General features: G+C 51.0%; 1 pseudogene; it reads right to left on the bottom strand.

Annotated features, from left to right (window-relative positions):
* The window catches only part of LOC124023058, a 41803-nt pseudogene extending 16812 nt beyond the window's left edge, over positions 1–24991 (bottom strand).
* Between the last annotated feature and the right edge of the window lie 1186 nt (positions 24992–26177).

Below are 26177 nucleotides of genomic sequence, written 5' to 3'. Positions count from 1 at the left end.
GAAGGGCAGACGCGTGAGATAGAAGAGAAGAGGGTCAGACGCGTGAGATAGAAGAGAAGAGGGTCAGACGCGTGAGATAGAAGAGAGGAAGGTCAGACACGTGAGATAGAAGAGAAGAGGGTCAGACGCGTGAGATAGAAGAGAGGAGGGTCAGACGCGTGAGATAGAAGAGAAGAGGGTCAGACGCGTGAGATAGAAGAGAAGAGGGTCAGACGCGTGAGATAGAAGAGAGGAAGGTCAGACGCGTGAGATAGAAGAGAGGAGGGGCAGACGCGTGAGATAGAAGAGAAGAGGGTCAGACGCGTGAGATAGAAGAGAGGAAGGTCAGACGCGTGAGATAGAAGAGAAGAGGGTCAGACGCGTGAGATAGAAGAGAGGAAGGGCAGACGCGTGAGATAGAAGAGAGGAAGGGCAGACGCGTGAGATAGAAGAGAAGAGGGTCAGACGCGTGAGATAGAAGAGAGGAAGGGCAGACGCGTGAGATAGAAGAGAGGAAGGGCAGACGCGTGAGATAGAAGAGAGGAAGGGCAGACGCGTGAGATAGAAGAGAGGAAGGGCAGACGCGTGAGATAGAAGAGAGGAAGGGCAGACGCGTGAGATAGAAGAGAGGAGGGTGAGACGCGTGAGATAGAAGAGAAGAGGGTCAGACGCGTGAGATAGAAGAGAAGAGGGTCAGACGCGTGAGATAGAAGAGAGGAAGGTCAGACGCGTGAGATAGAAGAGAGGAGGGGCAGACGCGTGAGATAGAAGAGAAGAGGGTCAGACGCGTGAGATAGAAGAGAAGAGGGTCTGACGCGTGAGATAGAAGAGAAGAGGGTCAGACGCGTGAGATAGAAGAGAGGAGGGTCAGACGCGTGAGATAGAAGAGAAGAGGGTCAGACGCGTGAGATAGAAGAGAAGAGGGTCAGACGCGTGAGATAGAAGAGAGGAGGGCAGACGCGTGAGATAGAAGAGAGGAGGGGCAGACGCGTGAGATAGAAGAGAGGAGGGTCAGACGCGTGAGATAGAAGAGAAGAGGGTCAGACGCGTGAGATAGAAGAGAAGAGGGTCTGACGCGTGAGATAGAAGAGAGGAGGGGCAGACGCGTGAGATAGAAGAGAGGAAGGGCAGACGCGTGAGATAGAAGAGAAGAGGGTCAGACGCGTGAGATAGAAGAGAAGAGGGTCAGACGCGTGAGATAGAAGAGAAGAGAGTCTGACGCGTGAGATAGAAGAGAGGAAGGTCAGACACGTGAGATAGAAGAGAAGAGGGTCAGACGCGTGAGATAGAAGAGAGGAAGGTCAGACGCGTGAGATAGAAGAGAGGAGGGGCAGACGCGTGAGATAGAAGAGAAGAGGGTCAGACGCGTGAGATAGAAGAGAAGAGGGTCTGACGCGTGAGATAGAAGAGAAGAGGGTCAGACGCGTGAGACAGAAGAGAAGAGGGTCTGACGCGTGAGATAGAAGAGAAGAGGGTCAGACGCGTGAGATAGAAGAGAGGAAGGGCAGACGCGTGAGATAGAAGAGAAGAGGGTCAGACGCGTGAGATAGAAGAGAAGAGGGTCAGACGCGTGAGATAGAAGAGAGGAAGGGCAGACGCGTGAGATAGAAGAGAGGAAGGGCAGACGCGTGAGATAGAAGAGAGGAAGGGCAGACGCGTGAGATAGAAGAGAGGAAGGGCAGACGCGTGAGATAGAAGAGAGGAAGGGCAGACGCGTGAGATAGAAGAGAGGAGGGTCAGACGCGTGAGATAGAAGAGAAGAGGGTCAGACGCGTGAGATAGAAGAGAAGAGGGTCAGACGCGTGAGATAGAAGAGAGGAAGGTCAGACGCGTGAGATAGAAGAGAGGAGGGGCAGACGCGTGAGATAGAAGAGAAGAGGGTCAGACGCGTGAGATAGAAGAGAAGAGGGTCTGACGCGTGAGATAGAAGAGAAGAGGGTCAGACGCGTGAGATAGAAGAGAGAGGGTCAGACGCGTGAGATAGAAGAGAGGAAGGGCAGACGCGTGAGATAGAAGAGAGGAGGGTCAGACGCGTGAGATAGAAGAGAGGAGGGTCAGACGCGTGAGATAGAAGAGAGGAGGGTCAGACGCGTGAGATAGAAGAGAGGAGGGTCAGACGCGTGAGATAGAAGAGAAGAGGGTCAGACGCGTGAGATAGAAGAGAAGAGGGTCTGACGCGTGAGATAGAAGAGAAGAGGGTCAGACGCGTGAGATAGAAGAGAAGAGGGTCAGACGCGTGAGATAGAAGAGAGGAAGGGCAGACGCGTGAGATAGAAGAGAGGAGGGTCAGACGCGTGAGATAGAAGAGAGGAGGGTCAGACGCGTGAGATAGAAGAGAGGAGGGTCAGACGCGTGAGATAGAAGAGAAGAGGGTCAGACGCGTGAGATAGAAGAGAGGGTCTGACGCGTGAGATAGAAGAGAGGAGGGTCAGACGCGTGAGATAGAAGAGAGGAAGGGCAGACGCGTGAGATAGAAGAGAAGAGGGTCAGACGCGTGAGATAGAAGAGAAGAGGGTCTGACGCGTGAGATAGAAGAGAAGAGAGTCTGACGCGTGAGATAGAAGAGAGGAAGGTCAGACACGTGAGATAGAAGAGAAGAGGGTCAGACGCGTGAGATAGAAGAGAAGAGGGTCAGACGCGTGAGATAGAAGAGAGGAAGGTCAGACGCGTGAGATAGAAGAGAGGAGGGGCAGACGCGTGAGATAGAAGAGAAGAGGGTCAGACACGTGAGATAGAAGAGAAGAGGGTCTGACGCGTGAGATAGAAGAGAAGAGGGTCAGACGCGTGAGACAGAAGAGAAGAGGGTCTGACGCGTGAGATAGAAGAGAAGAGGGTCAGACGCGTGAGATAGAAGAGAGGAAGGGCAGACGCGTGAGATAGAAGAGAAGAGGGTCAGACGCGTGAGATAGAAGAGAAGAGGGTCTGACGCGTGAGATAGAAGAGAAGAGGGTCAGACGCGTGAGACAGAAGAGAAGAGGGTCTGATGCGTGAGATAGAAGAGAAGAGGGTCAGACGCGTGAGATAGAAGAGAGGAAGGGCAGACGCGTGAGATAGAAGAGAAGAGGGTCAGACGCGTGAGATAGAATAGAAGAGGGTCAGACGCGTGAGATAGAAGAGAGGAAGGTCAGACACGTGAGATAGAAGAGAAGAGGGTCAGATGCGTGAGATAGAAGAGAGGAGGGTCAGACGCGTGAGATAGAAGAGAAGAGGGTCAGACGCGTGAGATAGAAGAGAAGAGGGTCAGACGCGTGAGATAGAAGAGAAGAGGGTCAGACGCGTGAGATAGAAGAGAAGAGGGTCAGACGCGTGAGATAGAAGAGAGAGAGAGGGTCAGACGGATAGAAGAGAGGAAGGGCAGACGCGTGAGATAGAAGAGAAGAGGGTCAGACGCGTGAGATAGAAGAGAAGAGGGTCAGACGCGTGAGATAGAAGAGAGGAAGGGCAGACGCGTGAGATAGAAGAGAGGAAGGGCAGACGCGTGAGATAGAAGAGAGGAAGGGCAGACGCGTGAGATAGAAGAGAGGAAGGGCAGACGCGTGAGATAGAAGAGAGGAAGGGCAGACGCGTGAGATAGAAGAGAGGAGGGTCAGACGCGTGAGATAGAAGAGAAGAGGGTCAGACGCGTGAGATAGAAGAGAAGAGGGTCAGACGCGTGAGATAGAAGAGAGGAAGGTCAGACGCGTGAGATAGAAGAGAGGAGGGGCAGACGCGTGAGATAGAAGAGAAGAGGGTCAGACGCGTGAGATAGAAGAGAAGAGGGTCTGACGCGTGAGATAGAAGAGAAGAGGGTCAGACGCGTGAGATAGAAGAGAGAGGGTCAGACGCGTGAGATAGAAGAGAGGAAGGGCAGACGCGTGAGATAGAAGAGAGGAGGGTCAGACGCGTGAGATAGAAGAGAGGAGGGTCAGACGCGTGAGATAGAAGAGAGGAGGGTCAGACGCGTGAGATAGAAGAGAGGAGGGGCAGACGCGTGAGATAGAAGAGAAGAGGGTCAGACGCGTGAGATAGAAGAGAAGAGGGTCTGACGCGTGAGATAGAAGAGAAGAGGGTCAGACGCGTGAGATAGAAGAGAAGAGGGTCAGACGCGTGAGATAGAAGAGAAGAGGGTCTGACGCGTGAGATAGAAGAGAAGAGAGTCTGACGCGTGAGATAGAAGAGAGGAAGGTCAGACACGTGAGATAGAAGAGAAGAGGGTCAGACGCGTGAGATAGAAGAGAAGAGGGTCAGACGCGTGAGATAGAAGAGAGGAAGGTCAGACGCGTGAGATAGAAGAGAGGAGGGGCAGACGCGTGAGATAGAAGAGAAGAGGGTCAGACACGTGAGATAGAAGAGAAGAGGGTCTGACGCGTGAGATAGAAGAGAAGAGGGTCAGACGCGTGAGACAGAAGAGAAGAGGGTCTGACGCGTGAGATAGAAGAGAAGAGGGTCAGACGCGTGAGATAGAAGAGAGGAAGGGCAGACGCGTGAGATAGAAGAGAAGAGGGTCAGACGTGTGAGATAGAAGAGAAGAGGGTCTGACGCGTGAGATAGAAGAGAAGAGGGTCAGACGCGTGAGACAGAAGAGAAGAGGGTCTGATGCGTGAGATAGAAGAGAAGAGGGTCAGACGCGTGAGATAGAAGAGAGGAAGGGCAGACGCGTGAGATAGAAGAGAAGAGGGTCAGACGCGTGAGATAGAATAGAAGAGGGTCAGACGCGTGAGATAGAAGAGAGGAAGGTCAGACACGTGAGATAGAAGAGAAGAGGGTCAGATGCGTGAGATAGAAGAGAGGAGGGTCAGACGCGTGAGATAGAAGAGAAGAGGGTCAGACGCGTGAGATAGAAGAGAAGAGGGTCAGACGCGTGAGATAGAAGAGAAGAGGGTCAGACGCGTGAGACAGAAGAGAAGAGGGTCTGACGCGTGAGATAGAAGAGAAGAGGGTCAGACGCGTGAGATAGAAGAGAGGAAGGGCAGACGCGTGAGATAGAAGAGAAGAGGGTCAGACGCGTGAGATAGAAGAGAAGAGGGTCAGACGCGTGAGATAGAAGAGAAGAAGGGTCAGACGCGTGAGATAGAAGAGAGGAGGGTCAGACGCGTGAGATAGAAGAGAGGAAGGGCAGACGCGTGAGATAGAAGAGAGGAAGGGCAGACGCGTGAGATAGAAGAGAGGAAGGGCAGACGTGAGATAGAAGAGAGGAGGGTCAGACGCGTGAGATAGAAGAGAAGAGGGTCAGACGCGTGAGATAGAAGAGAAGAGGGTCAGACGCGTGAGATAGAAGAGAGGAAGGTCAGACGCGTGAGATAGAAGAGAGGAGGGGCAGACGCGTGAGATAGAAGAGAAGAGGGTCAGACGCGTGAGATAGAAGAGAAGAGGGTCTGACGCGTGAGATAGAAGAGAAGAGGGTCAGACGCGTGAGATAGAAGAGAGAGAGGGTCAGACGCGTGAGATAGAAGAGAGGAAGGGTCAGACGCGTGAGATAGAAGAGAGGAGGGTCAGACGCGTGAGATAGAAGAGAGGAGGGTCAGACGCGTGAGATAGAAGAGAGAGGGTCAGACGCGTGAGATAGAAGAGAGGAGGGGCAGACGCGTGAGATAGAAGAGAAGAGGGTCAGACGCGTGAGATAGAAGAGAAGAGGGTCTGACGCGTGAGATAGAAGAGAAGAGGGTCAGACGCGTGAGATAGAAGAGAAGAGGGTCAGACGCGTGAGATAGAAGAGAGGAAGGGCAGACGCGTGAGATAGAAGAGAGGAGGGTCAGACGCGTGAGATAGAAGAGAGGAGGGTCAGACGCGTGAGATAGAAGAGAGGAGGGTCAGACGCGTGAGATAGAAGAGAAGAGGGTCAGACGCGTGAGATAGAAGAGAAGGGGTCTGAGACGCGTGAGATAGAAGAGAGGAGGGGCAGACGCGTGAGATAGAAGAGAGGAAGGGCAGACGCGTGAGATAGAAGAGAAGAGGGTCAGACGCGTGAGATAGAAGAGAAGAGGGTCAGACGCGTGAGATAGAAGAGAAGAGAGTCTGACGCGTGAGATAGAAGAGAAGAAGGTCAGACGCGTGAGATAGAAGAGAAGAGGGTCAGACGCGTGAGATAGAAGAGAAGAGGGTCAGACGCGTGAGATAGAAGAGAGGAAGGTCAGACGCGTGAGATAGAAGAGAGGAGGGGCAGACGCGTGAGATAGAAGAGAAGAGGGTCAGACACGTGAGATAGAAGAGAAGAGGGTCTGACGCGTGAGATAGAAGAGAAGAGGGTCAGACGCGTGAGACAGAAGAGAAGAGGGTCAGACGCGTGAGATAGAAGAGAAGAGGGTCAGACGCGTGAGATAGAAGAGAGGAAGGGCAGACGCGTGAGATAGAAGAGAAGAGGGTCAGACGCGTGAGATAGAATAGAAGAGGGTCAGACGCGTGAGATAGAAGAGAGGAAGGTCAGACACGTGAGATAGAAGAGAAGAGGGTCAGACGCGTGAGATAGAAGAGAGGAGGGTCAGACGCGTGAGATAGAAGAGAAGAGGGTCAGACGCGTGAGATAGAAGAGAAGAGGGTCAGACGCGTGAGATAGAAGAGGGAAGGGCAGACGCGTGAGATAGAAGAGAGGAAGGGTCAGACGCGTGAGATAGAAGAGAAGAGGGTCAGACGCGTGAGATAGAAGAGAGGAAGGGCAGACGCGTGAGATAGAAGAGAGGAGGGGGCAGACGCGTGAGATAGAAGAGAGGAAGGGCAGACGCGTGAGATAGAAGAGAGGAAGGGCAGACGCGTGAGATAGAAGAGAGGAAGGGCAGACGCGTGAGATAGAAGAGAGGAGGGTGAGACGCGTGAGATAGAAGAGAAGAGGGTCAGACGCGTGAGATAGAAGAGAAGAGGGTCAGACGCGTGAGATAGAAGAGAGGAAGGTCAGACGCGTGAGATAGAAGAGAGGAGGGGCAGACGCGTGAGATAGAAGAGAAGAGGGTCAGACGCGTGAGATAGAAGAGAAGAGGGTCAGACGCGTGAGATAGAAGAGAAGAGGGTCAGACGCGTGAGATAGAAGAGAAGAGGGTCAGACGCGTGAGATAGAAGAGAGGAAGGGCAGACGCGTGAGATAGAAGAGAGGAAGGTCAGACGCGTGAGATAGAAGAGAAGAGGGTCAGACGCGTGAGATAGAAGAGAAGAGGGTCAGACGCGTGAGATAGAAGAGAAGAGGGTCTGACGCGTGAGATAGAAGAGAAGAGGGTCAGACGCGTGAGATAGAAGAGAAGAGGGTCAGACGCGTGAGATAGAAGAGAGGAAGGGCAGACGCGTGAGATAGAAGAGAGGAGGGTCAGACGCGTGAGATAGAAGAGAGGAGGGTCAGACGCGTGAGATAGAAGAGAGGAGGGTCAGACGCGTGAGATAGAAGAGAAGAGGGTCAGACGCGTGAGATAGAAGAGAAGAGGGTCTGAGACGTGAGATAGAAGAGAGGAGGGGCAGACGCGTGAGATAGAAGAGAGGAAGGGCAGACGCGTGAGATAGAAGAGAAGAGGGTCAGATGCGTGAGATAGAAGAGAAGAGGGTCTGACGCGTGAGATAGAAGAGAAGAGAGTCTGACGCGTGAGATAGAAGAGAGGAAGGTCAGACACGTGAGATAGAAGAGAAGAGGGTCAGACGCGTGAGATAGAAGAGAGGAGGGTCAGACACGTGAGATAGAAGAGAAGAGGGTCAGACGCGTGAGATAGAAGAGAAGAGGGTCAGACGCGTGAGATAGAAGAGAGGAAGGTCAGACGCGTGAGATAGAAGAGAGGAGGGGCAGACGCGTGAGATAGAAGAGAAGAGGGTCAGACGCGTGAGATAGAAGAGAAGAGGGTCTGACGCGTGAGATAGAAGAGAAGAGGGTCAGACGCGTGAGACAGAAGAGAAGAGGGTCTGATGCGTGAGATAGAAGAGAAGAGGGTCAGACGCGTGAGATAGAAGAGAGGAAGGGCAGACGCGTGAGATAGAAGAGAAGAGGGTCAGACGCGTGAGATAGAATAGAAGAGGGTCAGACGCGTGAGATAGAAGAGAGGAAGGTCAGACACGTGAGATAGAAGAGAAGAGGGTCAGATGCGTGAGATAGAAGAGAGGAGGGTCAGACGCGTGAGATAGAAGAGAAGAGGGTCAGACGCGTGAGATAGAAGAGAAGAGGGTCAGACGCGTGAGATAGAAGAGATGAAGGTCAGACGCGTGAGATAGAAGAGAGGAGGGGCAGACGCGTGAGATAGAAGAGAAGAGGGTCAGACGCGTGAGATAGAAGAGAGGAAGGTCAGACGCGTGAGATAGAAGAGAAGAGGGTCAGACGCGTGAGATAGAAGAGAGGAAGGGTCAGACGCGTGAGATAGAAGAGAGGAGACGGAAGAGGAAGGGCAGACGCGTGAGATAGAAGAGAAGAGGGTCAGACGCGTGAGATAGAAGAGAGGAAGGGCAGACGCGTGAGATAGAAGAGAGGAAGGGCAGACGCGTGAGATAGAAGAGAGGAAGGGCAGACGCGTGAGATAGAAGAGAGGAAGGGCAGACGCGTGAGATAGAAGAGAGGAAGGGCAGACGCGTGAGATAGAAGAGAGGAGGGCAGACGCGTGAGATAGAAGAGAGGAGGTGAGATAGAAGAGAAGAGGGTCAGACGCGTGAGATAGAAGAGAAGAGGGTCAGACGCGTGAGATAGAAGAGAGGAAGGTCAGACGCGTGAGATAGAAGAGAGGAGGGGCAGACGCGTGAGATAGAAGAGAAGAGGGTCAGACGCGTGAGATAGAAGAGAAGAGGGTCTGACGCCTGAGATAGAAGAGAAGAGGGTCAGACGCGTGAGATAGAAGAGAAGAGGGTCAGACGCGTGAGATAGAAGAGAGGAAGGGCAGACGCGTGAGATAGAAGAGAGGAAGGTCAGACGCGTGAGATAGAAGAGAAGAGGGTCAGACGCGTGAGATAGAAGAGAGGAAGGGCAGACGCGTGAGATAGAAGAGAGGAGGGTCAGACGCGTGAGATAGAAGAGAGGAGGGTCAGACGCGTGAGATAGAAGAGAGGAGGGTCAGACGCGTGAGATAGAAGAGAGGAGGGTCAGACGCGTGAGATAGAAGAGAAGAGGGTCTGACGCGTGAGATAGAAGAGAAGAGGGTCAGACGCGTGAGATAGAAGAGAGGAGGGGCAGACGCGTGAGATAGAAGAGAGGAAGGGCAGACGCGTGAGATAGAAGAGAAGAGGGTCAGACGCGTGAGATAGAAGAGAAGAGGGTCTGACGCGTGAGATAGAAGAGAAGAGAGTCTGACGCGTGAGATAGAAGAGAAGAGGGTCAGACGCGTGAGATAGAAGAGAGGAAGGGCAGACGCGTGAGATAGAAGAGAGGAGGGTCAGACGCGTGAGATAGAAGAGAGGAGGGTCAGACGCGTGAGATAGAAGAGAGGAGGGTCAGACGCGTGAGATAGAAGAGAGGAGGGTCAGACGCGTGAGATAGAAGAGAAGAGGGTCTGACGCGTGAGATAGAAGAGAAGAGGGTCCGACGCGTGAGATAGAAGAGAGGAAGGGCAGACGCGTGAGATAGAAGAGAGGAAGGTCAGACGCGTGAGATAGAAGAGAAGAGGGTCAGACGCGTGAGATAGAAGAGAGGAAGGGCAGACGCGTGAGATAGAAGAGAGGAGGGTCAGACGCGTGAGATAGAAGAGAGGAGGGTCAGACGCGTGAGATAGAAGAGAGGAGGGTCAGACGCGTGAGATAGAAGAGAGGAGGGTCAGACTCGTGAGATAGAAGAGAAGAGGGTCTGACGCGTGAGATAGAAGAGAAGAGGGTCAGACGCGTGAGATAGAAGAGAAGAGGGTCTGACGCGTGAGATAGAAGAGAAGAGGGTCAGACGCGTGAGATAGAAGAGAAGAGGGTCAGACGCGTGAGATAGAAGAGAGGAGGGTCAGACGTGTGAGATAGAAGAGAGGAGGGTCAGACGCGTGAGATAGAAGAGAAGAGGGTCAGACGTGTGAGATAGAAGAGAGGAGGGTCAGACGCGTGAGATAGAAGAGAGGAGGGTCAGACGCGTGAGATAGAAGAGAAGAGGGTCTGACGCGTGAGATAGAAGAGAAGAGGGTCAGACGCGTGAGATAGAAGAGAGGAGGGTCAGACGCGTGAGATAGAAGAGAGGAGGGTCAGACGCGTGAGATAGAAGAGAAGAGGGTCTGACGCGTGAGATAGAAGAGAAGAGGGTCAGACGCGTGAGATAGAAGAGAAGAGGGTCAGACGCGTGAGATAGAAGAGAAGAGGGTCTGACGCGTGAGATAGAAGAGAAGAGGGTCAGACGCGTGAGATAGAAGAGAAGAGGGTCAGACGCGTGAGATAGAAGAGAGGAGGGTCAGACGCGAGTTGGCAGCTCTGAAGTTGGATCGTCTTTTGAGGCTTTAAACTGTTCTTACACTGAGATTTACACTGATTTACACTAAGATTTACACTGAGATTTACACTGATTTACACTAAGATTTACACTGAGATTTACACTGATTTACACTAAGATTTACACTGAGATTTACACTGGGAGTTACACTGTGATTTACACTGAGATTTACACTGATTTACACTAAGATTTACACTGAGATTTACACTGGGAGTTACACTGTGATTTACACTGGGATTTACACTGTGATTTACACTGGGATTTACACTGAGATTTACACTGGGATTTACACTGGGATTTACACTGGGATTTACACTGGGATTTACACTGTGATTTACACTGAGATTTACACTGGGATTTACACTGAGATTTACACTGGGATTTACACTGGGATTTACACTGGGATTTACACTGAGATTTACACTGGGATTTACACTGGGATTTACACTGAGATTTACACTGGGATTTACACTGAGATTTACACTGAGATTTACACTGGGATTTACACTGAGATTTAAACTGAGATTTACACTGAGATTTACACTGTGATTTACAACATTCAAATGAACTGGGAAATGGTAACGGTGAACCTGAATAATCAAAAATAAAATCTAATATAGATGTACAGACACTATAGTCTCTAGTCTAATGTTCAGACTGCTGTACAGACACTATAGTCTCTAGTCTAATGTTCAGACTGCTGTACAGACACTATAGTCTCTAGTCTAATGTTCAGACTGCTGTACAGACACTATAGTCTATAGTCTAATGTTCAGACTGCTGTACAGACACTATAGTCTTTAGACACAGACAGACAGACAGACAGACAGACAGACAGACAGACAGACAGACAGACAGACAGACAGACAGACAGACAGACAGACAGACAGACAGACAGACAGACAGACAGACAGACAGACAGACAGACAGACAGACGTCAGGGATTAGAGGTCAAAGGGTCAGGGTTGGGATTGGAGACCAGGGGTCAGGGTCAGGGTTGGAGACCAGGGGTCAGGGTTATAGGGTAGGAGACCAGGGGTCAGGGTTAGGGTAGGAGACCAGGGGTCAGGGTCAGGGTTGGAGACCAGGGGTCAGGGTTAGGGTTAGAGACCAGGGGTCAGGGTTAGGGTTGGAGACCAGGGGTCAGGGTTAGGGTTGGAGACCAGAGGTCAGGGTTAGAGTTGGAGACCAGGGGTCAGGGTCAGGGTTGGAGACCAGAGGTCAGGGTTAGAGTTGGAGACCAGGGGTCAGGGTCAGGGTTGGAGACCAGGGGTCAGGGTCAGGGTTGGAGACCAGGGGTCAGGGTCAGGGTTGGAGACCAGGGGTCAGGGTTGGAGACCAGGGGTCAGGGTCAGGGTTGGAGACCAGGGGTCAGTTTCAGGGTTGGAGACCAGGGGTCAGGGTCAGGGTTGGAGACCAGGTGTCAGTGTTAGGGTTGGAGACCAGGGGTCAGGGTTAGGGTTAGAGACCAGGGGTCAGGGTTAGGGTTGGAGACCAGGGGTCAGGGTCAGGGTTGGAGACCAGGGGTCAGGGTCAGGGTTGGAGACCAGGGGTCAGGGTCAGGGTTGGAGACCAGGGGTCAGGGTCAGGATTGGAGACCAGGGGTCAGGGTTGGAGACCAGAGGTCAGGGTTAGAGTTGGAGACCAGGGGTCAGGGTCAGGGTTGGAGACCAGGGGTCAGGGTCAGGGTTGGAGACCAGGGGTCAGGGTCAGGGTTGGAGACCAGGGGTCAGGGTTGGAGACCAGGGGTCAGGGTTGGAGACCAGGGGTCAGGGTCAGGGTTGGAGACCAGGTGTCAGTGTTAGGGTTGGAGACCAGGGGTCAGTGTTAGGGTTGGAGACCAGGGGTCAGGGTTAGGGTTAGAGACCAGGGGTCAGGGTTAGGGTTGGAGACCAGGGTTCAGGGTCAGGGTTGGAGACCAGGGGTCAGGGTCAGGGTTGGAGACCAGGGGTCAGGGTCAGGGTTGGAGACCAGGGGTCAGGGTCAGGGTTGGAGACCAGGGGTCAGGGTTAGGGTTGGAGACCAGGGGTCAGGGTTGGAGACCATGGGTCAGGGTCAGGGTTGGAGACCAGGGGTCAGGGTTGGAGACCAGGGGTCAGGGTTAGGGTTGGAGACCAGGGGTCAGGGTTACGGTTGGAGACCAGGGGTCAGGGTCAGGGTTGGAGACCAGGGGTCAGGGTTAGGGTTGGAGACCAGGGGTCAGGGTTGGAGACCAGGGGTCAGGGTCAGGGTTGGAGACCAGGGGTCAGGGTTGGAGACCAGGGGTCAGGGTCAGGGTTGGAGACCAGGGGTCAGGGTCAGGGTCAGAGACCAGGGACCAGGGTCAGGGTTAGGGTTGGAGACCAGGGGTCAGGGTCAGGGTTGGCGACCAGGGGTCAGGGTTAGGGTTGGAGACCAGGGGTCAGGGTTGGAGACCAGGGGTCAGGGTCAGGGTTGGAGACCAGGGGTCAGGGTCAGGGTTGGAGACCAGGGGTCAGGGTCAGAGTTGGAGACCAGGGGTCAGGGTTAGGGTTGGAGACCAGGGGTCAGGGTTAGGGTTGGAGACCAGGGGTCAGGGTCAGGGTTGGAGACCAGGGGTCAGGGTTAGGGTTGGAGACCAGGGGTCAGGGTTGGAGACCAGGGGTCAGGGTTAGGGTTGGGGACCAGGGGTCAGGGTTAGGGTTTGAGACCAGGGGTCAGGGTTAGGGTTGGAGACCAGGGGTCAGGGTTGGAGACCAGGGGTCAGGGTTAGGGTTAGAGACCAGGGGTCAGGGTTAGGGTAGGAGACCAGGGGTCAGGGTTAGAGACCAGGGGTCAGGGTTAGGGTTGGAGACCAGGGGTCAGGGTTAGGGTAGGAGACCAGGGGTCAGGGTTAGAGACCAGGGGTCAGGGTTAGGGTTAGAGACCAGGGGTCAGGGTTAGGGTTGGAGACCAGGGATCAGGGTTGGAGACCAGGGATCAGGGTTAGGGTTGGAGACCAGGGGTCAGGGTTAGGGTTGGAGACCAGGGGTCAGGGTACTCACAGTGAAGAACCCCAGCACTGTAACGTTGTGAAAGCTGATGTGTTCTGAAGCGGCATCAGTCGTCTCTAACACCACGGCACTGGGACCTGACCGCCTCTTCAACCACTGGACAATACCCTGCACTGTCCTCTTCCCTAAAACACACACAGTTTGATGGTTAGGTTTAGGGTCAGTAGGGTTAGAGGTCAGAGGTCAGGGGCTAGAGGTTATTACCAGTGAAGTCGATGGGGTTGCTTCTGTCTCCGTCGGTGAACAGTTTGATGGTTGGGAAACTTCCGACATCAAACTCTTCCGCCAGCTCCTTCTCCTCTGCAGCATCCACTTTAGCCAGACGGTATCCCTCGCTCTCTCCCTCCTTTCTCTCTCCCTCCTTTCTCTCTCCCTTCAACACCCCCGCTGCCTCCACATACACAGGCTCAAACTGACGGCAGTGACCACACCACGGAGCATCTACACACACACACACACACACACACACACACACACACACACACACACACACACACACACACACACACACACACACACACACACACACACACACACACACACACACACACACACACACACACACACACACACACACACACACACACACACACACACACACAATTGCATATGTCAAATGAATTTGGCAAACGATTTTAAGTACCTTGGCATCACACTTGATTCCAACCTCTCTTTTAAAAAGCATGTGAAAAAGGTAATTCAAATAACTAAATTCAATCTAGCTAATTTCCGATTTATACGAAATTGTTTGACTACAGAGGTAGCAAAACTGTACTTCAAATCTATGATACTCCCCCACTTAACATACTGCTTGACTAGTTGGGCCCAAGCTTGCTGTACAACAATAAAACCTATTCAGTCTGTCTACAAACAGGCTCTCAAAGTGCTTGATAGGAAGCCTAATAGCCATCATCATTGTCACATCCTTAGAAAACATGAGCTCTTGAGTTGGGAAAATCTTGTGCAATACACCGACGCATGTCTTGTATTCAAGATCCTAAATGGCCTGGCTCCCCCTCCACTCAATATTTTTGTTAAACAGAAAACCCAGACATATGGCAGCAGATCCACAAGGTCTGCCATGAGAGGTGACTGTATAGTTCCCCTAAGGAAAAGCACCTTTAGTAAATCTGCATTCTCTGTGAGAGCTTCCCATGTCTGGAATACACTGCCATCAGACACACATAACTGCATCACAATTTCACAAAATGCTTGAAGACTTGGCTAAAGGTCAATCAGATTTGTGAACATGGTCCCTAGCTGTGTGCTGCCGCTTTCCATGTTGTCTGTAGCTTGTGAGGTATGGAAACACTTTGTTGCTTTTATGAATTTTGTCTTGCTGCTTTTTGTTCTATGTTGCTCTGTCTGTATGCTATGTCTTGCTTGTCCTATGTAGCTATATTGCTATGTCTATGGTGCTATTGTCTATATTGTAATTGTTTTTAATAACCTGCCCAGGGACTGCGGTTGAAAATTAGATTAATTGATTAATGTGCACTGTCCCTGTAAAAATAAAATAAACTAAACTAAATGATAAAATGCAAATATACCAGATCAGATCCAGAGTCAGTTGAGGCTAAACTGGTAACCATGGTAACTCCTCCTAACCTTAACCTCAGGTAGAGATAGCACTGGTAACTCCTCCTAACCTTAACCTCAGGTAGAGATAGCACTGGTAACTCCTCCTAACCTTAACCTCAGGTAGAGATAGCACTGGTAACTCCTCCTAACCTTAACCTCAGGTAGAGATAGCACTGGTAACTCCTCCTAACCTTAACCTCAGGTAGAGATAGCCCTGGTAACTCCTCCTAACCTTAACCTCAGGTAGAGATAGCCATGGTAACTCCTCCTAACCTTAACCTCAGGTAGAGGTAGCCCTGGTAACTCCTCCTAACCTTAACCTCAGGTAGAGATAGCACTGGAAACCATGGTAACTCCTCCTAACCTTAACCTCAGGTAGAGATAGCACTGGAAACCATGGTAACTCCTCCTAACCTTAACCTCAGGTAGAGGTAACCATGGTAACTCCTCATAACCTTAACCTCAGGTAGAGATAGCCCTGGTAGCCATGGTAACTCCTCATAACCTTAACCTCAGGTAGAGATAGCCCTGGTAGCCAACCTGGTAACCATGGTAACTCCTCCTAACCTTAACCTCAGGTAGAGGTAGCCCTGGTAACTCCTCCTAACCTTAACCTCAGGTAGAGATAGCCCTGGTAACTCCTCCTAACCTTAACCTCAGGTAGAGATAGCCCTGGTAACTCCTCCTAACCTTAACCTCAGGTAGAGATAGCACTGGTAACTCCTCCTAACCTTAACCTCAGGTAGAGATAGCACTGGTAACTCCTCCTAACCTTAACCTCAGGTAGAGATAGCCCTGGTAACTCCTCCTAACCTTAACCTCAGGTAGAGATAGCCCTGGTAACTCCTCCTAACCTTAACCTCAGGTAGAGATAGCCATGGTAACTCCTCCTAACCTTAACCTCAGGTAGAGGTAGCCCTGGTAACTCCTCCTAACCTTAACCTCAGGTAGAGATAGCACTGGAAACCATGGTAACTCCTCCTAACCTTAACCTCAGGTAGAGATAGCACTGGAAACCATGGTAACTCCTCCTAACCTTAACCTCAGGTAGAGGTAACCATGGTAACTCCTCATAACCTTAACCTCAGGTAGAGATAGCCCTGGTAGCCATGGTAACTCCTCATAACCTTAACCTCAGGTAGAGATAGCCCTGGTAGCCATGGTAACTCCTCCTAACCTTAACCTCAGGTAGAGGTAGCCCTGGTAACTCCTCCTAATCTTAACCTCAGGTAGAGGTAACTCCTCATAACCTTAACCTCAGGTAGAGGTAGCCCTGGTAACTCCTCCTAACCTTAACCTCAGGTAGAGGTAGCCCTGGTAACTCCTCCTAACCTTAACCTCAGGTAGAGGTAGCCGTGGTAACTCCTCCTAACCTTAACCTCAGGTAGAGGTAGCCGTGGTAACTCCTCCTAACCTTAACCTCAGGTAGAGGTAGCCCTGGTAACTCCTCCTAACCTTAACCTCAGGTAGAGGTAGCCCTGGTAACTCCTCATAACCTTAACCTCAGGTAGAGATAGCACTGGAAACCAAGGTAACTCCTCCTAACCTTAACCTCAGGTAGAGATAGCACTGGTAACTCCTCCTAACCTTAACCTCAGGTAGAGATAGCCCTGGTAACTCCTCCTAACCTTAACCTCAGGTAGAGATAGCCCTGGTAACTCCTCCTAACCTTAACCTCAGGTAGAGGTAGCCCTGGTAACTCCTCCTAACCTTAACCTCAGGTAGAGGTAGCCATGGTAACTCCTCCTAATCTTAACCTCAGGTAGAGGTAGCCCTGGTAACTCCTCCTAACCTTAACCTCAGGTAGAGATAGCACTGGAAACCATGGTAACTCCTCCTAACCTTAACCTCAGGTAGAGATAGCACTGGAAACCATGGTAACTCCTCCTAACCTTAACCTCAGGTAGAGGTAACCATGGTAACTCCTCATAACCTTAACCTCAGGTAGAGATAGCCCTGGTAGCCATGGTAACTCCTCATAACCTTAACCTCAGGTAGAGATAGCCCTGGTAGCCATGGTAACTCCTCCTAACCTTAACCTCAGGTAGAGGTAGCCCTGGTAACTCCTCCTAACCTTAACCTCAGGTAGAGGTAGCCCTGGTAACTCCTCATAACCTTAACCACAGGTAGAGGTAGCCCTGGTAACTCCTCCTAACCTTAACCTCAGGTAGAGGTAGCCCTGGTAACTCCTCCTAACCTTAACCTCAGGTAGAGGTAGCCCTGGTAACTCCTCCTAACCTTAACCTCAGGTAGAGGTAGCACTGGAAACATTTACATTACATTTACATTTAAGTCATTTAGCAGACGCTCTTATCCAGAGCGACTTACAAATTGGTGCATTCACCTTATGACATCCAGTGGGACAGTCACTTAACAATAGTGCATCTAAAACTTAGGGGGGGTGGGGTGAGAGGGATTACTTATCCTATCCTAGGTATTCCTTAAAGAGGTGGGGTTTCAGGTGTCTCCGGAAGGTGGTGATTGACTCCGCTGTCCTGGCGTCGTGAGGGAGTTTGTTCCACCATTGGGGGCCAGGGCAGCCAGTTTTGACTGGGCTGAGCGGGAGCTGTACTTCCTCAGTGGTAGGGAGGCGAGCAGGACAGAGGTGGATGAACGCAGTGCCCTTGTTTGGGTGTAGGGCCTGATCAGAGCCTGGAGGTACTGAGGTGCCGTTCCCCTCACAGCTCCGTAGGCAAGCACCATGGTCTTGTAGCGGATGCGAGCTTCAACTGGAAGCCAGTGGAGAGAACGGAGGAGCGGGGTGACGTGAGAGAACTTGGGAAGGTTGAACACCAGACGGGCTGCGGCGTTCTGGATGAGTTGAAGGGGTTTAATGGCACAGGCAGGGAGCCCAGCCAACAGCGAGTTGCAGTAATCCAGACGGGAGATGACAAGTACCAAGGTAACTCCTCCTAACCTTAACCTCAGGTAGAGATAGCACTGGTAACTCCTCCTAACCTTAACCTAAGGTAGAGATAGCCCTGGTAACTCCTCCTAACCTTAACCTCAGGTAGAGATAGCCCTGGTAACTCCTCCTAACCTTAACCTCAGGTAGAGGTAGCCCTGGTAACTCCTCCTAACCTTAACCTCAGGTAGAGGTAGCCATGGTAACTCCTCCTAACCTTAACCTCAGGTAGAGGTAGCCCTGGTAACTCCTCCTAACCTTAACCTCAGGTAGAGATAGCACTGGAAACCATGGTAACTCCTCCTAACCTTAACCTCAGGTAGAGATAGCACTGGAAACCATGGTAACTCCTCCTAACCTTAACCTCAGGTAGAGGTAACCATGGTAACTCCTCATAACCTTAACCTCAGGTAGAGATAGCCCTGGTAGCCATGGTAACTCCTCATAACCTTAACCTCAGGTAGAGATAGCCCTGGTAGCCATGGTAACTCCTCCTAACCTTAACCTCAGGTAGAGGTAGCCCTGGTAACTCCTCCTAACCTTAACCTCAGGTAGAGGTAGCCCTGGTAACTCCTCATAACCTTAACCACAGGTAGAGGTAGCCCTGGTAACTCCTCCTAACCTTAACCTCAGGTAGAGGTAGCCCTGGTAACTCCTCCTAACCTTAACCTCAGGTAGAGGTAGCCCTGGTAACTCCTCCTAACCTTAACCTCAGGTAGAGGTAGCCCTGGTAACTCCTCCTAACCTTAACCTCAGGTAGAGGTAGCCGTGGTAACTCCTCCTAACCTTAACCTCAGGTAGAGGTAGCACTGGTAACTCCTCCTAACCTTAACCTCAGGTAGAGGTAGCCCTGGTAACTCCTCATAACCTTAACCTCAGGTAGAGATAGCACTGGAAACCAAGGTAACTCCTCCTAACCTTAACCTCAGGTAGAGATAGCCCTGGTAACTCCTCCTAACCTTAACCTCAGGTAGAGATAGCCCTGGTAACTCCTCCTAACCTTAACCTCAGGTAGAGATAGCCCTGGTAACTCCTCCTAACCTTAACCTCAGGTAGAGATAGCCCTGGTAGCCATGGTAACTCCTCCTAACCTTAACCTCAGGTAGAGATAGCCCTGGTAACTCCTCCTAACCTTAACCTCAGGTAGAGATAGCCCTGGTAGCCATGGTAACTCCTCCTAACCTTAACCTCAGGTAGAGATAGCCCTGGTAACTCCTCCTAACCTTAACCTCAGGTAACTCCTCCTAACCTTAACCTCAGGTAGAGATAGCCCTGGTAGCCATGGTAACTCCTCCTAACCTTAACCTCAGGTAGGGATAGCCCTGGTAACTCCTCCTAACCTTAACCTCAGGTAGAGATAGCCCTGGTAACTCCTCCTAACGTTAACCTCATGTAGAGATAGCCCTGGTAACTCCTCCTAACCTTAACCTCAGGTAGAGGTAGCCCTGGTAACTCCTCCTAACCTTAACCTCAGGTAGAGATAGCCCTGGTAGCCATGGTAACTCCTCCTAACCTTAACCTCAGGTAGAGGTAGCCCTGGTAGCCCTGGTAACTCCTCCTAACCTTAACCTCAGGTAGAGGTAGCCCTGGTAACTCCTCCTAACCTTAACCTCAGGTAGAGGTAACCATGGTAACTCCTCCTAACCTTAACCTCAGGTAGAGATAGCCCTGGTAGCCATGGTAACTCCTCCTAACCTTAACCTCAGGTAGAGGTAGCCCTGGTAACCATGGTAACTCCTCCTAACCTTAACCTCAGGTAGAGGTAGCCCTGGTAACTCCTCCTAACCTTAACCTCAGGTAGAGGTAGCCCTGGTAGCCCTGGTAACTCCTCCTAACCTTAACCTCAGGTAGAGATAGCCCTGGTCCTTCTGTAGCTCAGTTGGTAGAGCATGGCGCTTGTAACGCCAGGGTAGTGGGTTCGATCCCCAGGACCACCCATACGTAGAATGTATGCACACATGACTGTAAGTCGCTTTGGATAAAAGCGTCTGCTAAATGGCATATATATATATTTTTTTTGGTAACTCCTCCTAACCTTAACCTCAGGTAGAGGTAACCATGGTAACTCCTCCTAACCTTAACCTCAGGTAGAAGTAGCCCTGGTAACTCCTCCTAACCTTAACCTCAGGTAGAGGTAGCCATGGTAACTCCTCCTAACCTTAACCTCAGGTAGAGGTAGCCCTGGTAGCCCTGGTAACTCCTCATAACCTTAACCTCAGGTAGAGGTAACCATGGTAACTCCTCTTAACCTTAACCTCACGTAGAGGTAGCCCTGGTAACTCCTCCTAACCTTAACCTCATGTAGAGGTAGCCCTGGTAACCATGGTAACTCCTCCTAACCTTAACCTCAGGTAGAGGTAGCCCTGGTAACTCCTCCTAACCTTAACCTCAGGTAGAGGTAGCCCTGGTAACTCCTCCTAACCTTAACCTCAGGTAGAGGTAACCATGGTAACTCCTCATAACCTTAACCTCAGGTAGAGGTAGCCCTGGTAACTCCTCCTAACCTTAACCTCAGGTAGAGGTAACCATGGTAACTCCTCATAACCTTAACCTCAGGTAGAGATAGCCCTGGTAGCCATGGTAACTCCTTCTAACCTTAACCTCAGGTATAGGTAGCCCTGGTAACTCCTCCTAACCTTAACCTCAGGTAGAGGTAACCCTGGTAGCCATGGTTACTCCTCCTAACCTTAACCTCAGGTAGAGGTAGCCCTGGTAACTCCTCCTAACCTTAACCTCAGGTAGAGGTAGCCCTGGTAACTCCTCCTAACCTTAACCTCAGGTAGAGGTAGCCATGGTAACTCCTCCTAACCTTAATCTCAGGTAGAGGTAACCATGATAACTCCTCATAACCTTAACCTCAGGTAGAGGTAGCCCTGGTAACTCCTCCTAACCTTAACCTCAGGTAGAGATAGCCCTGGTAACTCCTCCTAACCTTAACCTCAGGTAGAGGTAGCCCTGGTAACTCCTCCTAACCTTAACCTCAGGTAGAGGTAACCATGGTAACTCCTCATAACCTTAACCTCAGGTAGAGATGGCCCTGGTAGCCATGGTAACTCCTCCTAACCTTAACCTCAGGTAGAGGTAGCCATGGTAACTCCTCCTAACCTTAACCTCAGGTAGAGGTAACCATGGTAACTCCTCCTAACCTTAACCTCAGGTAGAGATAGCCCTGGTAGCCCTGGTAACTCCTCCCAACCTTAACCTCAGGTAGAGGTAGCCCTGGTAACCATGGTAACTCCTCCTAACCTTAACCTCAGGTAGAGGTAGCCCTGGTAACTCCTCCTAACCTTAACCTCAGGTAGAGGTAGCCCTGGTAGCCCTGGTAACTCCTCCTAACCTTAACCTCAGGTAGAGATAGCCCTGGTAACTCCTCCTAACCTTAACCTCAGGTAGAGGTAACCATGGTAACTCCTCCTAACCTTAACCTCAGGTAGAGGTAGCCCTGGTAACTCCTCCTAACCTTAACCTCAGGTAGAGGTAGCCATGGTAACTCCTCCTAACCTTAACCTCAGGTAGAGGTAGCCCTGGTAGCCCTGGTAACTCCTCATAACCTTAACCTCAGGTAGAGGTAACCATGGTAACTCCTCCTAACCTTAACCTCACGTAGAGGTAGCCCTGGTAGCCCTGGTAACTCCTCCTAACCTTAACCTCAGGTAGAGATAGCCCTGGTAACCATGGTAACTCCTCCTAACCTCAGGTAGAGGTAGCCCTGGTAACTCCTCCTAACCTTAACCTCACGTAGAGGTAGCCCTGGTAACCATGGTAACTCCTCCTAACCTTAACCTCAGGTAGTGGTAGCCCTGGTAACTCCTCCTAACCTTAACCTCAGGTAGAGGTAGCCCTGGTAACTCCTCCTAACCTTAACCTCAGGTAGAGATAGCCCTGGTAGCCCTGGTAACTCCTCCTAACCTTAACCTCGGGTAGAGGTAGCCCTGGTAACTCCTCCTAACCTTAACCTCAGGTAGAGATAGCCCTGGTAACTCCTCCTAACCTTAACCTCAGGTAAAGGTAGCCCTGGTAACTCCTCCTAACCTTAACCTCAGGTAGAGGTAGCCCTGGTAACTCCTCCTAACCTTAACCTCAGGTAGAGGTAGCCCTGGTAACCATGGTAACTCCCCCTAACCTTAACCTCGGGTAGAGGTAACCATGGTAACTCCTCCTAACCTTAACCTCAGGTAGAGATAGCCCTGGTAACTCCTCCTAACCTTATCCTCAGGTAGAGGTAGCCATGGTAACTCCTCCTAACCTTAACCTCATGTAGAGATAGCCCTGGTAACCATGGTAACTCCTCCTAACCTTAACCTCAGGTAGAGGTAGCCCTGGTAACTCCTCATAACCTTAACCTCAGGTAGAGGTAGCCCTGGTAACCATGGTAACTCCTCCTAACCTTAACCTCAGGTAGAGGTAGCCCTGGTAACTCCTCCTAACCTTAACCTCAGGTAGAGGTAGCCCTGGTAACTCCTCCTAACCTTAACCTCAGGTAGAGGTAGCCATGGTAACTCCTCCTAACCTTAATCTCAGGTAGAGGTAACCATGATAACTCCTCATAACCTTAACCTCAGGTAGAGGTAGCCCTGGTAACTCCTCCTAACCTTAACCTCAGGTAGAGATAGCCCTGGTAACTCCTCCTAACCTTAACCTCAGGTAGAGGTAGCCCTGGTAACTCCTCCTAACCTTAACCTCAGGTAGAGGTAACCATGGTAACTCCTCATAACCTTAACCTCAGGTAGAGATGGCCCTGGTAGCCATGGTAACTCCTCCTAACCTTAACCTCAGGTAGAGGTAGCCATGGTAACTCCTCCTAACCTTAACCTCAGGTAGAGGTAACCATGGTAACTCCTCCTAACCTTAACCTCAGGTAGAGATAGCCCTGGTAGCCCTGGTAACTCCTCCCAACCTTAACCTCAGGTAGAGGTAGCCCTGGTAACCATGGTAACTCCTCCTAACCTTAACCTCAGGTAGAGGTAGCCCTGGTAACTCCTCCTAACCTTAACCTCAGGTAGAGGTAGCCCTGGTAGCCCTGGTAACTCCTCCTAACCTTAACCTCAGGTAGAGATAGCCCTGGTAACTCCTCCTAACCTTAACCTCAGGTAGAGGTAACCATGGTAACTCCTCCTAACCTTAACCTCAGGTAGAGGTAGCCCTGGTAACTCCTCCTAACCTTAACCTCAGGTAGAGGTAGCCATGGTAACTCCTCCTAACCTTAACCTCAGGTAGAGGTAGCCCTGGTAGCCCTGGTAACTCCTCATAACCTTAACCTCAGGTAGAGGTAACCATGGTAACTCCTCCTAACCTTAACCTCACGTAGAGGTAGCCCTGGTAGCCCTGGTAACTCCTCCTAACCTTAACCTCAGGTAGAGATAGCCCTGGTAACCATGGTAACTCCTCCTAACCTCAGGTAGAGGTAGCCCTGGTAACTCCTCCTAACCTTAACCTCACGTAGAGGTAGCCCTGGTAACCATGGTAACTCCTCCTAACCTTAACCTCAGGTAGAGGTAGCCCTGGTAACTCCTCCTAACCTTAACCTCAGGTAGAGGTAGCCCTGGTAACTCCTCCTAACCTTAACCTCAGGTAGAGATAGCCCTGGTAGCCCTGGTAACTCCTCCTAACCTTAACCTCGGGTAGAGGTAGCCCTGGTAACTCCTCCTAACCTTAACCTCAGGTAGAGATAGCCCTGGTAACTCCTCCTAACCTTAACCTCAGGTAAAGGTAGCCCTGGTAACTCCTCCTAACCTTAACCTCAGGTAGAGGTAGCCCTGGTAACTCCTCCTAACCTTAACCTCAGGTAGAGGTAGCCCTGGTAACCATGGTAACTCCCCCTAACCTTAACCTCGGGTAGAGGTAACCATGGTAACTCCTCCTAACCTTAACCTCAGGTAGAGATAGCCCTGGTAACTCCTCCTAACCTTATCCTCAGGTAGAGGTAGCCATGGTAACTCCTCCTAACCTTAACCTCATGTAGAGATAGCCCTGGTAACCATGGTAACTCCTCCTAACCTTAACCTCAGGTAGAGGTAGCCCTGGTAACTCCTCATAACCTTAACCTCAGGTAGAGGTAGCCCTGGTAACCATGGTAACTCCTCCTAACCTTAACCTCAGGTAGAGGTAGCCCTGGTAACTCCTCCTAACCTTAACCTCAGGTAGAGGTAGCCCTGGTAACCATGGTAACTCCTCCTAACCTTAACCTCAGGTAGAGATAGCCCTGGTAACCATGGTAACTCCTCCTAACCTTAACCTCAGGTAGAGGTAGCCCTGGTAGCCATGGTAACTCCTCCTAACCTTAACCTCAGGTAGAAGTAGCCCTGGGAGAATGTACATGTGCTGCAGTTGGAGAGAACATGTGAACATTCAGCTGATAAGGGTCCTTAGTGATGACGAGTGTTATAGGTCAGGGAGTAAAACAAATAAGGGTCCTGAGAAATGACGAGGGTTAGGGTAAGGGAGTTATAGAGTCATGAGGATGAAGAGAAGGTTTCAAATTAATTGTATAACTGGCCAGGATGACTAGGTGACTAACCCAAGATGACTAGGTAACTAACCCTAACCCTAACCCAAGATGACTAGGTGATTAACCCTAACCCAGATGACTAGGTGACTAACCCTAACCCAGATGACTAGGTGACTAACCCTAACCCAGATGACTAGGTGACTAACCCTAACCCAAGATGACAGGTGACTAACCCTAACCCAGATGACTAGGTGACTAACCCTAACCCAGATGACTAGGTAACTAACCCTAACCCAGATGACTGGGTGACTAACCCTAACCCAGATGACTAGGCAACTAACCTTAACCTTCACTATGTTGCTACTCACAGAACTCAACCAGCAGGAAGTTGTTTTCACTCAGGGCCCTTTGGAAGTTATTGATGTGTAGAACCATCACGTCCTTCTCCTCCTCTATCTCAGTCGTTTTCTCTTTCTTCTCCGGCTCCGTCTCCTGTTCCGCTGCGTCGGTCTGTTCTGGACTGGTGTCCTCCGCCGTCTCGGTCCGGGACACATGGAGAACCAGAACCACGGCTACTAGAACCACACAGAACCGCATGGTTCTGTCACGCAGTGTCCTGTCTCTCCTGTCCACTAGTCACTCAGTGTCCTGTCTCTCCTGTCCACTAGTCACTCAGTGTCCTGTCCCTCCTGTCCACTAGTCAGTCAGTGTCCTGTCTCTCCTGTCCACTAGTCACGCAGTGTCCTGTCTCTCCTGTCCACAAGTCACTCAGTGTCCTGTCTCTCCTGTCCACTAGTCACGCAGTGTCCTGTCTCTCCTGTCCACTAGTCATGCAGTGTCCTGTCTCTCCTGTCCACTGGCCACACTCTGTTCTGTCTCTCCTCTCTCCAGTCTCTCCTCTGTTCTGTCTCTCCTCTCTCCAGTCTCTCCTCTGTTCTGTCTCTCCTCTCTCCAGTCTCTCCTCTGTTCTGTCTCTCCTGTATCCAGTCTCTCCTCTGTTCTGTCTCTCCTCTCTCCAGTCTCTCCTCTGTTCTGTCTCTCCTGTATCCAGTCTCTCCTCTGTTCTGTCTCTCCTCTCTCCAGTCTCTCCTCTGTTCTGTCTCTCCTGTCCACTGGTCACACTCTGTTCTGTATCTCCTCTGTTCTGTCTCACTGCCACACACAGCTGATAACACAGTCTCCTCTGACGAGCACAACAGGTGCGTGTGTGTGTGTGTCAGAATCCTACTGGTCTCACTACCGACCAATCAGAAGCCGAATCCCAATCTTAAATGGCCAATCACAAAGTATCACATTTCACTGGAGTAGAAACGGTAGCTCAGTTCAAACACACACCTGTTTGAACTTGTTATCAGTATAAAATACACCTGTCCACAACCTCAAACAGTCACACTCCAAACTCCACTATGGCCAAGACCATAGAGTTGTCAAAGGACACCAGAAACGAAATTGTAGACCTGCACCAGGCTGGGAAGACTGAATCTGCAATAGGTAAGCAGCTTGGTTTGAAGAAATTAACTATGGGAGCAATTATTAGGAAATGGAAGACATACAAGACCACTGATAATCTCCCTCGATCTGGGGCTCCACGCAAGATCTCACCCCGTGGGGTCAAAATGATCACAATAGAACGTTGAGCAAAAATCCCAGAACCACACCCCCCGTGTGGTTCTGGGACCTAGTGAGTGACCTGCAGAGAGCTGGGACCAAAGTAACAAAGCCTACCATCAGTAACACACTACGCCGCCAGGGACTCAAATCCTGCAGTGCCAGACATGTCCCCCTGCTTAAGCCAGTACATGTCCAGGCCCGTCTGAATGCTAGAGAGCATTTGGATGATCCAGAAGAAGATTGGGAGAATGTCATATGGTCAGATGAAACCAAAGTATAACTTTTTGGTAAAAACTCAACTCGTTGTGTTTGGAG

Source organism: Oncorhynchus gorbuscha, unplaced genomic scaffold (genome assembly GCF_021184085.1).
Source record: "Oncorhynchus gorbuscha isolate QuinsamMale2020 ecotype Even-year unplaced genomic scaffold, OgorEven_v1.0 Un_scaffold_1493, whole genome shotgun sequence".
Classification (NCBI taxonomy): domain Eukaryota; kingdom Metazoa; phylum Chordata; class Actinopteri; order Salmoniformes; family Salmonidae; genus Oncorhynchus; species Oncorhynchus gorbuscha.
Note: the sequence above shows the minus strand (reverse complement) of the source record. Positions and strands in the feature narration are given on the sequence as shown.